A 13,424-nucleotide genomic window follows, 5' to 3' on the forward strand; every position below is an offset into this window, starting at 1 on the left:
GTGTTATAACTTCACCTTTATCTTGACTTTTTACACCAAAATGCGTCCATTCTCCCTTTTCTGTCTACACACTGTGTCTGCTTGTAAGTACTCTGTGTGTGTGCGCTGCCCAACATGCTCCTAAAACCAGCAATGTCATGACTTGACGACGACGCGCCGTCATGCCCGTTTAAAAAAAAAAAAGGGCGGGGGGGGGGGGGCAGGGACCGGTACTTTTTAGAGGAGATATAGTACTGAATATGATTAATTAGTATTGCAGTACTATACTAGTACCGGTATACCGTACAACACTACTTTCTATGGAATGATATTAATTTCACATTTGAAGTTGAAATACTGAAAAGGACTTTTACACGTTTGTAAAATGTTTTGACTTTCACCTGTATTTTTTTTGGTACATTATGTGTATTAAATGACAAGTTTTAATACCTTTGCGCAGACTTTAGGCCAGACGTGTCCAAAGTTCCCGGACCGCAGCTCAAGTTTTGATGACCGACAGCGCATTGCCGATAAAAAAATCAAACCAAAAAAAATGACAGTAAAAATGTAAGAAAAATCATTTTTTTGTCCGTTTTTAGCTTTGCAAAATTAAAAGAAAATATCAAATTGCATGCGTAAAAGTTGCAATGTTTTGAGGGTTATATTTTTTGAATAACTTGTTGATTTTATGGATGTGTTATCAACGTTTTAAGTGTCGCTTGTAGCCTTAACTTTAAATAGAAGCCGAGGGTTTCGCCAAAAAGATTTAACATAGACATTATTGTCATGGTCAAAGGACTACTGTTTGAATTGATTATAACTAATAATAGTCATTTGTATTGTGATTGCAGAAGGAAACGCCACCGAAGGCTCTCTTAGTGTCCGCTGTTTGCTCCGTCGTCCACAAGTTGCAGACATTCTCCGTGTGTGTTTTACGCTTGTAAAGTTTGTCCATCTTAAACATTCATTTATGTTCCAACACATTTACGTTAGGAGTGAACCCTTGAAAGTGATCTATAGTGCTATAGATGATAGGCTTGTAGGGTATAGCGCTACTAGTATAGTATCACGGTACTAATGAATCAAAAACGGTACTATACTCTGTTTGAAAAGTACCAGTTCCCCATATTTTTTTTTACAGACATGACAGCGCGTCGTCACGTGGTGACATTGCTGGTTTTAGGAGCATGTTGGGCAGCGCACACACACAGAGTACTTACAAGCAGACACAGTGTGTAGACAGAAAAGGGAGAATGGTGTAAAAAGTCAGGATAAAGGTGAAGTTATAACACTGAAACACCCTCAGGAAGAGCTGCTTTAAGACATGGCTAACATCCATCCACAGTGTTTTAGCTACTTCTAAATCACTAATCCTTGTCTCCATGGCGACAAATAAAATAAGTTTCTTACACGTATCATTATCACTGGAGGACGAGGAATAGCTAAACATGCTTCACTACACAGCGTAGGACGATACAATAGCTCACCGCCGTCACAATGTAAACAAACGCCATGGGTGGATCTACACCTGACATCCACTGTAATGATACCAAGTACAGGAGCGTATCTAGTCGATACTACTATGATTACATCATTATTTTACTTTTTTTAAACTTCATATTATCTTTATAAAGTCTTGAAATATGTCCCTGGACACATGAGGACTTTGAATATGACCAATGTATGATCCTGTAACTACTTGGTATCACATCCATACCTAAATGTGTGGTATCATCCAAAACTAATGTCAAGTATCAAAGAAGAGAAGAATAAGTGATTATTACATTTGAACAGAAGTGTAGATAGAACATGTTCAAATAGAAAATAAGCAGATATTAACAGGAAATGAACAAGTGGATTAATAATCAATTTTTACAGTTTGTCCCTCATAATGTGTACAAAATAATATGTGTATAAATGACACAATATGTTACTGCATACGTCAGCAGACTAATTAGGAGTCTTTGTTTGTTTACTTACTACTAAAAGACAAGTTGTCTAGTATGTTCAACATCTTAAATAAAGACTAAATTGCAATAAAAAACATATTTTTAATGCACCCTAAGATTTTTTTGTGGTCCCCTTTATTTAGAAAAGTTTCAAAATACATTTTGGTACCATTACCCAAATTTTGGTATCGAGACAACCCTAGTAGATGACAGACGAAAGATTATCATCACACTTCAACATCTCTTACATGGGAATGCTGCCTCTTTGCTAGGTCATCATTGCGAATGACAATCTGTTCTCTCAAATGAAGTTGAATTGAATATATAAAAAGTATAAGTAAAAAAGTATGTACTGCATTACCCAGAATGCACTGCGTCCTAGACAGGAAACTGTTGTTACACGATGCTTGGTCTACTCAAGGAAACAAACATTAGACAGATGAGATGACGCATGGAGACAAGTTGGATTGGCCAAAATGGCGCTGAAGTTGTAGTCTATAATTCTCAAGGATTGGTTAAATTAGCATGAATTGGTGCGATGACGACATGGTCATGTGTTGTGGGTCCAGAAGGAAGGTTCTGACAGGACTGAGGTCCAACATCCTCAAGCTGAAGAACACGTCAGCAAGTTCTCAGGTAGCGCTTCAACTTTGGGCCACTAGGGGGCATCGTTGCTGCTTCCAAAAACAATCAGGACTTGTTCCCAACAGAACCTGACACCAGCGCAGGAGCAGAACCTCCTCACGGCAGCAGAACCACGGGTGGACACGCTTTGGGACAAAAGTCGTCCTGGAATGTCGAAGGACGTCAGGGATGGTAAAAAACAAAGGTGTAGAATTCCTGTAGCGCCAACAAAGACATAACTTGTATTTTCTCTGCAGGACTCAAAGTCCTCACACCTACCCAGCATCCTGGGACCCACAGAACACACTCGGTGGTGGTGTGGACCGCATCACCTGGGACCCACAGAACACACTCGGTGCTGGTGTGGACCGCATCACCTGGGACCCACAGAACACACTTGGTGCTGGTGTGGACCGCATCACCTGGGACCCACAGAACACACTTGGTGCTGGTGTGGACCGCATCACCTGGGACCCACAGAACACACTCGGTGGTGGTGTGGACCGCATCACCTGGGACCCACAGAACACACTCGGTGGTGGTGTGGACCGCATCACCTGGGACCCACAGAACACACTCGGTGCTGGTGTGGACCGCATCACCTGGGACCCACAGAACACACTTGGTGTTGGTGTGGACCGCATCACCTGGGACCCACAGAACACACTTGGTGCTGGTGTGGACCGCATCACCTGGGACCCACAGAACACACTTGGTGCTGGTGTGGACCGCATCACCTGGGACCCACAGAACACACTCGGTGGTGGTGTGGACCGCATCACCTGGGACCCACAGAACACACTCGGTGGTGGTGTGGACCGCATCACCTGGGACCCACAGAACACACTCGGTGCTGGTGTGGACCGCATCACCTGGGACCCACAGAACACACTCGGTGCTGGTGTGGACCGCATCACCTGGGACCCACAGAACACACTTGGTGCTGGTGTGGACCGCATCACCTGGGACCCACAGAACACACTTGGTGCTGGTGTGGACCGCATCACCTGGGACCCACAGAACACACTTGGTGCTGGTGTGGACCGCATCACCTGGGACCCACAGAACACACTCGGTGCTGGTGTGGACCGCATCACCTGGGACCCACAGAACACACTCGGTGCTGGTGTGGACCGCATCACCTGGGACCCACAGAACACACTTGGTGCTGGTGTGGACCGCATCACCTGGGACCCACAGAACACACTCGGTGCTGGTGTGGACCGCATCACCTGGGACCCACAGAACACACTTGGTGCTGGTGTGGACCGCATCACCTGGGACCCACAGAACACACTTGGTGCTGGTGTGGACCGCATCTCACCTCAGGAAAGTGGGCCGTCCTTACCAGTACAGCGTGAGTGTCATGTCATGTTTATTATGGGATGTTTATTATGGGATGTTTATGCAGCGAAATCACTGCCAAAAACTCCACAAACACGCAAAAATGTTTTGACTCCCACACAATAATACGCAAGTAAAAACAACTATTTTCCTAGACAAAACAAAAAAAGTAAAACTTCTATTTTCTGTAAGCAAAAATACAATTCGGAAGTATAAAAACTATTTTCTGCAAGTAAAAAAACAAAAACGTCTGCCAAAAAGAAGAAGTAGCAGTGTGGGGAGTAAAATGGCAGACAGAAGAGAGTGACACAAGCTCAACCTGTAAGTTAACCTGTAAGATTTCCCGACAAAACCCGAAAATGGCAGAAAATTAATTTTTTTCCGGAAAAAAAAGTACGCTAAATGTCGTAAGGGAGTAAGTACCCTTACAGAAAAATGTCAAAAACTGTCTTGCTTCAGCAGCACAATACTGGTGCTTTAAATTAGAGATGTCCGATAATATCGGTCTGCTGATATTATCGGACGATAAATGCGTTAAAATGTAATATCGGAAATTATCGGTATCTGTTTTTTTATTATCAGTATCGGGGTTTTTATTTTTTTTATTATTTTTTTTTAAATCCACATAAAAAACACAAGATACACTTACAATTAGTGCACCAAGCCAAAAAACCTCCCTCCCCCATTTACACTCATTCACACAAAAGGGTTGTTTCTTTGTGTTATTAATATTCTGCTTCCTACATTATATATCAATATATATCAATACAGTCTGCAAGGGATACAGTCCGTAAGCACACATGATTGTGCGTGCTGCTGCTCCACTAATAGTACTAACCTTTAACAGTTAATTTTACTCATTTTCATTCATTACTAGTTTCTATGTAACTGTTTTTATATTGTTTTACTTTCTTTTTTATTCAAGATAATGTTTTTAATTTATTTATCTTATTTTATTTGATTCATTTTTTTAAAAAGTACCTTATCTTCACCATACCTGGTTGTCCAAATTAGGCATAATAATGTGTTAATTCCACGACTGTATATATCGGTTGATATCGGTATCGGTAATTAAAGAGTTGGACAATATCGGCATATCGGATATCGGCAAAAAGCCATTATCGGACATCCCTACTTTAAATGTAGATGTCTCAAAACTACATCAGGAGTCCCGACAAAACCCGGAAATGGCAGAATTTATTTATTTTTTTGCTAAACTTTTTCCCGCTAAAATGTCGTAAGGGGGCACCCTTACACAACAATAACAAAAACTGTGTAGTTGTAGGAGATGTTGTTGTAGGAGATGTCTCAAAACATCATCAGGAGTTTTGACAAAACCCTAAAATAGCAGAAAATGTTTTTACACAAAAATGTCATCAGCAACACAATTGTGGTGCTGTTGTTGTAGGAGATGTTGTTGTAGGAGATGTTGTTGTAGGAGATGTTGTTGTAGGAGATGTTGTTGTAGGAGATGTTGTTGTAGGAGATGTTGTTGTAGGAGATGTTGTTGTAGGAGATGTTGTTGTAGGAGATGTTGTTGTAGGTGATGTTGTTGTAGGAGATGTTGTTGTAGGAGATGTTGTTGTAGGAGATGTTGTTGTAGGAGATGTTGTTGTAGGAGATGTTGTTGTAGGAGATGTTGTTGTAGGAGATGTTGTTGTAGGTGCTGTTGTTGTAGGAGATGTTGTTGTAGGAGATGTTGTTGTAGGAGATGTTGTTGTAGGAGATGTTGTTGTAGGTGCTGTTGTTGTAGGTGCTGTTGTTGTAGGAGATGTTGTTGTAGGAGATGTTGTTGTAGGTGATGTTGTTGTAGGAGATGTTGTTGTAGGAGATGTTGTTGTAGGAGATGTTGTTGTAGGTGATGTTGTTGTAGGAGATGTTGTTGTAGGAGATGTTGTTGTAGGAGATGTTGTTGTAGGTGATGTTGTTGTAGGAGATGTTGTTGTAGGAGATGTTGTTGTAGGAGATGTTGTTGTAGGTGATGTTGTTGTAGGAGATGTTGTTGTAGGAGATGTTGTTGTAGGAGATGTTGTTGTAGGAGATGTTGTTGTAGGTGCTGTTGTTGTAGGAGATGTTGTAGGATAGGGGTGGGCAATTATTTTTTACCAGGGGCCGCATGAGCAACCCGAGCACTGCTGGAGGGCCACATCGACAATATTTCAATTAAATTTTGCTCAATATTATTTTTGATATATACCGTAAGATACATAATAATTATAATAATAATAATTCATAATAATAGTAATACTTCAACATAGTGTGTGTAACAGCATTCCATGACTAATATAAATAAATTAACATTAATAATAAATGACAGTAAAATAAGCACACGTATGACTGAGGAGTCATAGTGTAACTTTGTGTGGTGTTTGAGTTGTCCGACTTTTTGTGTGGCCATAAACGCACCAGTGGTTTAGTGCTATGCGTGTTGGTGACAGATGACAAGTTGGTTTTGGCCTGGTTTGTACGGCAGAAAATGACTAGTTTTTCCAGATAGAAGTGTTTTACTTATGTTTTTGGTGTGGTTATGTCCGAATATAAACCGTTTTGCTCAATAAAGTGATGGATATAATTCCTGTCCTCGAAGCATCTCGATAGACGTTACAATAATTGAACGGTGTTCAATTGAACGGTGTTGACGAACATCGTTAGGGCCGCTTGTTGTCACTGTCACTCAAAGTTGCATTGCAAAATTACATAGAATAAATATGTTTATTTTGTTTAGAATTCAGATGGGATTTGATTTGGTGCGGGGCATATACTTGCTGCGCGCAGCGGACGCTTGAGCAGTGCGCAATTGCGCAGGCACGCACCTTAGAGGGGACGTTGCTTGGCAGTCCATGTCTTGTTGAAAACACGCCATTCTTCATCAACTTTTCTCTTTTTAGCGTCTCGGGTGTAAAGCGTGCATCACTTGTCGCTGCATGTGCACCTTCACTCGCAGGTTACACACGGACACACGCCCATAAATAATACTTTTCAAAATAAAAGCAGCACAGTTGTATTGCGCGCACGACATAGATGTTTTTTCAACTTTATTTTGTAATTAATGATTGCAGCTGTTCACATTCACTCACAATCACGCACACGCATACGTCCACACGGAAGTAATACAAATAACGATTTTCAAAACAAAAGCAGCACTGTTGTATTGCACACTCGACATAGATACTTTTTAAAATTTATTTTGTAATTTATAATTGGCCTCACGCGGGCCGGACAGGGACGCACAAAGGGCCGCAGAATGCCCAGGTCTGTTGTAGGAGATGTTGTTGTAGGAGATGTTGTTGTAGGAGATGTTGTTGTAGGAGATGTTGTTGTAGGAGATGTTGTTGTAGGAGATGTTGTTGTAGGAGATGTTGTTGTAGGACAGGGGTCGGCAACCCGCGGCTCTAGAGCCGCATGCGGCTCTTTAGCGCCGCCCTAGTGGCTCTCTGGAGCTTTTTCAAAAATGTATGAAAAATGGAAAAAGATGAGCGGAAAAAAATATATTTTTTGTTCTAATATGGTTTCTGTAGGAGGACAAACATGACACAAACCTCCCTAATTGTTATAAAGCACACAGTTTATATTAAACATGCTTCACTGATTCGGGTATTTGGCGAGCGCCGTTTTGTCCTACTAATTTTGGCGGTCCTTGAACTCACCTTAGCTTGTTTACAATGTATAACTTTCTCCGACTTTCTAGGACGTGTTTTATGCCACTTCTTTTTCTGTCTCATTTTGTCCACCACACTTTTAACGTTGTGCGTGAATGCACAAAGGTGAGTTTTGTTGATGTTATTGACTTGTGTGGAGTGCTAATCAGACATATTTGGTCACTGAATGACTGCAAGCTAATCGATGCTAACATGCTATTTAGGCTAGCTATATGTACATATTGCATCATTATGCCTCATTTGTAGCTATATTTGAGCTCATTTAGTTTCCTTTAAGTCCTCTTAATTCAATTGATATCTCATGACACAGTGAGACACACAATCTGTATGTATGGCTTTTAATTTTTTGCGGCTCCAGACAGATTTGTTTTTGTATTTTTGGTCCCAATATGGCTCTTTCAACATTTTGGGTTGCCGACCCCTGTTGTAGGAGATGTTGTTGTAGGTGATGTTGTTGTAGGAGATGTTGTTGTAGGAGATGTTGTTGTAGGAGATGTTGTTGTAGGAGATGTTGTTGTAGGTGATGTTGTTGTAGGAGATGTTGTTGTAGGAGATGTTGTTGTAGGAGATGTTGTTGTAGGAGATGTTGTTGTAGGAGATGTTGTTGTAGGAGATGTTGTTGTAGGTGATGTTGTTGTAGGAGATGTTGTTGTAGGAGATGTTGTTGTAGGAGATGTTGTTGTAGGAGATGTTGTTGTAGGAGATGTTGTTGTAGGTGATGTTGTTGTAGGAGATGTTGTTGTAGGAGATGTTGTTGTAGGAGATGTTGTTGTAGGTGATGTTGTTGTAGGAGATGTTGTTGTAGGAGATGTTGTTGTAGGAGATGTTGTTGTAGGAGATGTTGTTGTAGGAGATGTTGTTGTAGGAGATGTTGTTGTAGGAGATGTTGTTGTAGGAGATGTTGTTGTAGGAGATGTTGTTGTAGGAGATGTTGTTGTAGGAGATGTTGTTGTAGGAGATGTTGTTGTAGGAGATGTTGTTGTAGGAGATGTTGTTGTAGGAGATGTTGTTGTAGGAGATGTTGTTGTAGGAGATGTTGTTGTAGATGTTGTTGTAGGAGATGTTGTTGTAGGAGATGTTGTTGTAGGTGATGTTGTTGTAGGAGATGTTGTTGTAGGAGATGTTGTTGTAGGAGATGTTGTTGTAGGAGATGTTGTTGTAGGAGATGTTGTTGTAGGAGATGTTGTTGTAGGAGATGTTGTTGTAGGAGATGTTGTTGTAGGAGATGTTGTTGTAGGAGATGTTGTTGTAGGAGATGTTGTTGTAGGAGATGTTGTTGTAGGAGATGTTGTTGTAGGAGATGTTGTTGTAGGAGATGTTGTTGTAGGAGATGTTGTTGTAGGAGATGTTGTTGTAGGAGATGTTGTTGTAGGAGATGTTGTTGTAGGAGATGTTGTTGTAGGAGATGTTGTTGTAGGAGATGTTGTTGTAGGAGATGTTGTAGGAGATGTTGTTGTAGGTGCTGTTGTTGTAGGAGATGTTGTTGTAGGTGATGTTGTTGTAGGAGATGTTGTTGTAGGTGATGTTGTTGTAGGAGATGTTGTTGTAGGAGATGTTGTTGTAGGAGATGTTGTTGTAGGTGATGTTGTTGTAGGAGATGTTGTTGTAGGAGATGTTGTTGTAGGAGATGTTGTTGTAGGAGATGTTGTTGTAGATGTTGTTGTAGGAGATGTTGTTGTAGGAGATGTTGTTGTAGGTGATGTTGTTGTAGGAGATGTTGTTGTAGGAGATGTTGTTGTAGGAGATGTTGTTGTAGGTGATGTTGTTGTAGGTGCTGTTGTTGTAGGAGATGTTGTTGTTGGAGATGTTGTTGTAGGAGATGTCTGAAAACTTCATCAGGAGTTCCGACAAAACCTGAAAATGGAAGAAAATGTGTTTCTTTTTGAAACTTTTTTTGCTAAGATGTGATAAGGAGAACCTTACACATAAAATTAAAACCCATCTTGCTTCAACTGTCCAATCTGGTTCTTTACATGGAGGACATTTTCTTAATCTTTTCTGTAATTCCTGGCGGACGGCACAATGCGCACATAGCAGTAGCTCTGACGCCCTTAAATGGACTCAGCAGCACCACCTGTTGACGTAGAGAGTTACTGGAGTGCCGAGTGAGTGGATTATTCCTGCCAAACGAAGACAATCATTTTTACACTCCTTTCTTTTAATTAAAGAAAATTGTTTTTATGTGTGAATCGTTTTTTTATGAAATGTATTTTTATAGTTGCACTTTTTTTTTTAATTGAATCATTTTTTTTGTACTTGTGAAAAATGGATTAAGGAAAATAGTTTTTTCTGCTTGCGAATTGTTTTTTTTTACTTGCAGAAAATGTTTTAGTTTACTTGCAAAGTTGCGAATTGTTTTTTTTTTTGTTGAGGAAAATAGTTTTTATACTCTTGAATCGTTATTTAATTGAAAACAAATGTTTTTATACTTGCAAATTTTGTTTTTATAATTAAAATTGTTTTTATATTTGCAATTAACTTTTTATTGAACAAAATTTTTATTAAAATGTGTTTTTCTTGCATTTTGTTTTTTTTTAACTGAAGAAAATTCTTTTTATACGTGTGAATAATTTTTGTACTTGCAGAAAATGGATTTTACACTTGCTAATCGTTTTTTTTTAATTAAAGGAAATAATTTATATGCTTGTGAATAGTTTTTTTAATTGAAGAAAATTGTTTTTATACTTGTGAATGGTTTTTATTATGAAATATATGTTTGTAGTTGCGAATCGTTTTTTTAAATGAAGAAAATAGTTTTAGGTTGAGTTTTTCCTTGCCCTGGTGTGGGATGTTGTTGTGGCTTGTGCAGCCCTTTGAGACACTCGTGATTTGGGGCTATATAAGTCAACTTTGATTGATTGATTGATTGATTGATTTGCAAAATTGCGAATTGTTTTTTCTTTGAGTAAAAATGTTTTAATTTGAAAATAATTGTTTTTATACTTGAGAATAATTTTGATTGATTACAATTGTTTTCATATTTGTAATTAACTTTTTTATTGAAGAAAAAAGTTTTTTTACTTGCGGAAAATTGCTTTTATCTTGCAATTGAGTTTTTATACTTGTGAATTGTTTTTTTTTTATAGTTGAGATTTTTTTTTTTAACTGAAGAAAATAGTTTTTATACTAGTCAATCATTTATTTACCTTTTTTTTTTTTTTTTCAGCTCTGCCTCCTGGAGTGACGCAGGTAAGGAGTGCTACTAAATGACTACAAAAATGGCCGCCCAGGTGCGGAGCCTTTTACTAAACATGTCTTGGATGTCTGCTTGCCTTTTGGGGGCGGGGCCAGGTGTCAAATGGTTCTTCAGCCAATGAGCGGACCGACCAGCTTTCTTCACAGGTGGGTGGCCACTCCAACAACTTCTTTATCCTCGTCTTAATATTACTTCTATATTTCATAAGCCATCATGTGACCTCAGAGCACAAAGTCTGGATGGTTCCGTGGATGGTTCAAGTCCAAAACTCCAGACATTCAGGAGTGATCGCAGGTGAAGTGAAGTTCCGATCTTGTTTTAGTCACACACACACAATCTCATATCCATTTCCTGTCCTTGCAGGAAGTGACATCATCACCTGACAGTTCTGCTTTATAGCAGGCAGCGAGATTGCACTTGATTATGTTTACCACAGCAGCGATACACACACTTGAAGAAGGTAATCAAAGAATATACACTATATGTACCAATATACAAAGTTGTGTAAATAAAAAGAGAATACAACAAATCCTTTTCAACTTATATTCAATTAAATAGACTGCAAAGACAAGATATTTCATGTTCTCACTCAGAAACTAAATAATCATCAACTTAGAATGTAATGGCAGCAACACATTGCAAAAAAAGGCATGTTTACCAGTGTGTTACATGTCCTTTCCTTTTAACAACACTCAGTAAAGGTTTGGGAAGTGAGGAGACACATTTTGGAAGTGGAATTCTTTCCCATTCTTGCTTGATGTACAGCTTAAGTTGTTCAACAGTCTCCCTTCTCATATTTTAGCTGCCACACATTTTCAATGTCTGGACTACAGGCAGGCCAGTCTAGTACCCGCACTCTTTTACTATGACTGTTGTAACACCTGGCTTGGCATTGTCTTGCTGAAATAAGCAGGGGCGTCCATGCTTGGATGGCAACATATGTTGCTCCAAAAGCTGTATGTACCTTTCAGCATTAATGGTGCCTTCACAGATGTGTAAGTTACCCATGTCTTGACCACTAATACACCCCCATACCATCACACATGCTGCCTTTTACACTTTCACCCTAGAACATGTCTTGACCACTAATACACCCCCATACCATCACACATGCTGCCTTTTACACTTTGACACTAGAACAATCCGGATGGTTCTTTTCCTCTTTGGTCCGGAGGACACAATGTCCATAGTTTCCAAAAATTGGAAATGTGGACTCGTCAGACCACAGAACACTTTTCCACTTTGCATCAGTCCATCATAGATGAGCTCGGGCCCAGCCAAGCGTTTCTGGGTGTTGTTGATAAATGGCTTTGGCTTTGCATAGTAGAGTTTTAACTCGCACTTACACATGTAGCCACCAACTGTAGTTACTGACAGTGTTCCTGAGCCCATGTGGTGATATCCTTTACACACCGATGTCGGTTTTTGATGCAGTACCGCCTGAGGGATGGAAGGTCACGGCCTTAGCTGCTTACGTGCAGTGATTTCTCCACATTCTCTGAACCCTTTGATGATATTACGGAGCGTAGATGGTGAAATCCCTAAATTCCTTGTTGAGAAATGTTGTTGTTCAACAATTTGCTCAGGCATTTGTTGACAAAGTGGTGACCCTCGCCCCGTCCTTGTTTGTGAATGACTTTTATACCCAATCATGGCACCCACCTGTTCCCAATTAGCCTGCTCACCTGTGGGATGTTCCAAATAAGTCTTTGATGAGCATTCCTCAACTTTATCGCTCTTTTTTGCCACTTGTGCCAGCTTTTTTGAAACATGCTGCAGCCATCAAATTGCAAATGAGATAATATTTGCAAAAATAAGAAAGTTTGTCAGTGTGAACATGAAATATCTTGTCTTTGCAGTCTATTCAATTGAATATAAGTTGAAAAGGATTTGTTGTATTCTCTTTTTATTTACCATTTACACAACTTCACTGCTTCTGTACACAAGTATACAGTACACAAGTATACAGTACACAAGTATACAGTAAACAAGTACACAGTACACAAGTATACAGTACACACGTATACAGTACACAAGTGTACAGTAAACAAGTACACAGTACACAAGTATACAGTACACAAGTATACAGTACACAAGTATACAGTAAACAAGTACACAGTACACAAGTATACAGTACACAAGTATACAAGTATACAGTACACAAGTATACAGTAAACAAGTACACAGTACACAAGTATACAGTACACAAGTATACAGTACACAAGTACACAAGTATACAAGTATACAAGTATACAGTACACAAGTATACAGTACACAAGTATACAGTACATAAGTATACAGTACACAAGTATACAGTATACAGTACACAAGTATACAGTACACAAGTATACAAGTATACAGTACACAAGTATACAGTACACAAGTACATAAGTATTCAGTATAAAGTATTCAGTATAAAGTATGCAGTATGTATGACATGATGTGTAAACCTTAAAGGGGAAGTACGACACTTTGTCTTCTTGTGACTCACAAAGTTGATGTAAAAAGACACATTGCACTTAAATATCTAAAGTATTTATCATTTAGGAGACAGGAAGTGGAAATATTCCCTCAAGTTTATGAATATTTGTATAAAGTTTCATGTTCTGATGCCTTTTCTGAAACATTGTTTTTAAAATGCCAAATGTGTTTTATTTGAAATCAGAAATGTTA

At 39.3% G+C, this 13,424-nt stretch overlaps 1 long non-coding RNA gene across 1 annotated transcript; it reads left to right on the plus strand.

The window, feature by feature from the left end:
- Positions 1 to 3,756: 3,756 nt before the first annotated feature.
- On the plus strand, positions 3,757 to 11,259 carry LOC133662642 (uncharacterized). Its single transcript, XR_009828123.1, has 5 exons — positions 3,757 to 3,909; positions 10,722 to 10,744; positions 10,847 to 10,897; positions 10,977 to 11,045; positions 11,115 to 11,259. It is a non-coding gene; the product is annotated as an uncharacterized LOC133662642 (long non-coding RNA).
- The last annotated feature ends 2,165 nt before the right edge of the window (positions 11,260 to 13,424 follow it).

The sequence above is a fragment of the Entelurus aequoreus genome, linkage group LG12 (assembly GCF_033978785.1).
Source record: "Entelurus aequoreus isolate RoL-2023_Sb linkage group LG12, RoL_Eaeq_v1.1, whole genome shotgun sequence".
NCBI classification, from domain to species: domain Eukaryota; kingdom Metazoa; phylum Chordata; class Actinopteri; order Syngnathiformes; family Syngnathidae; genus Entelurus; species Entelurus aequoreus.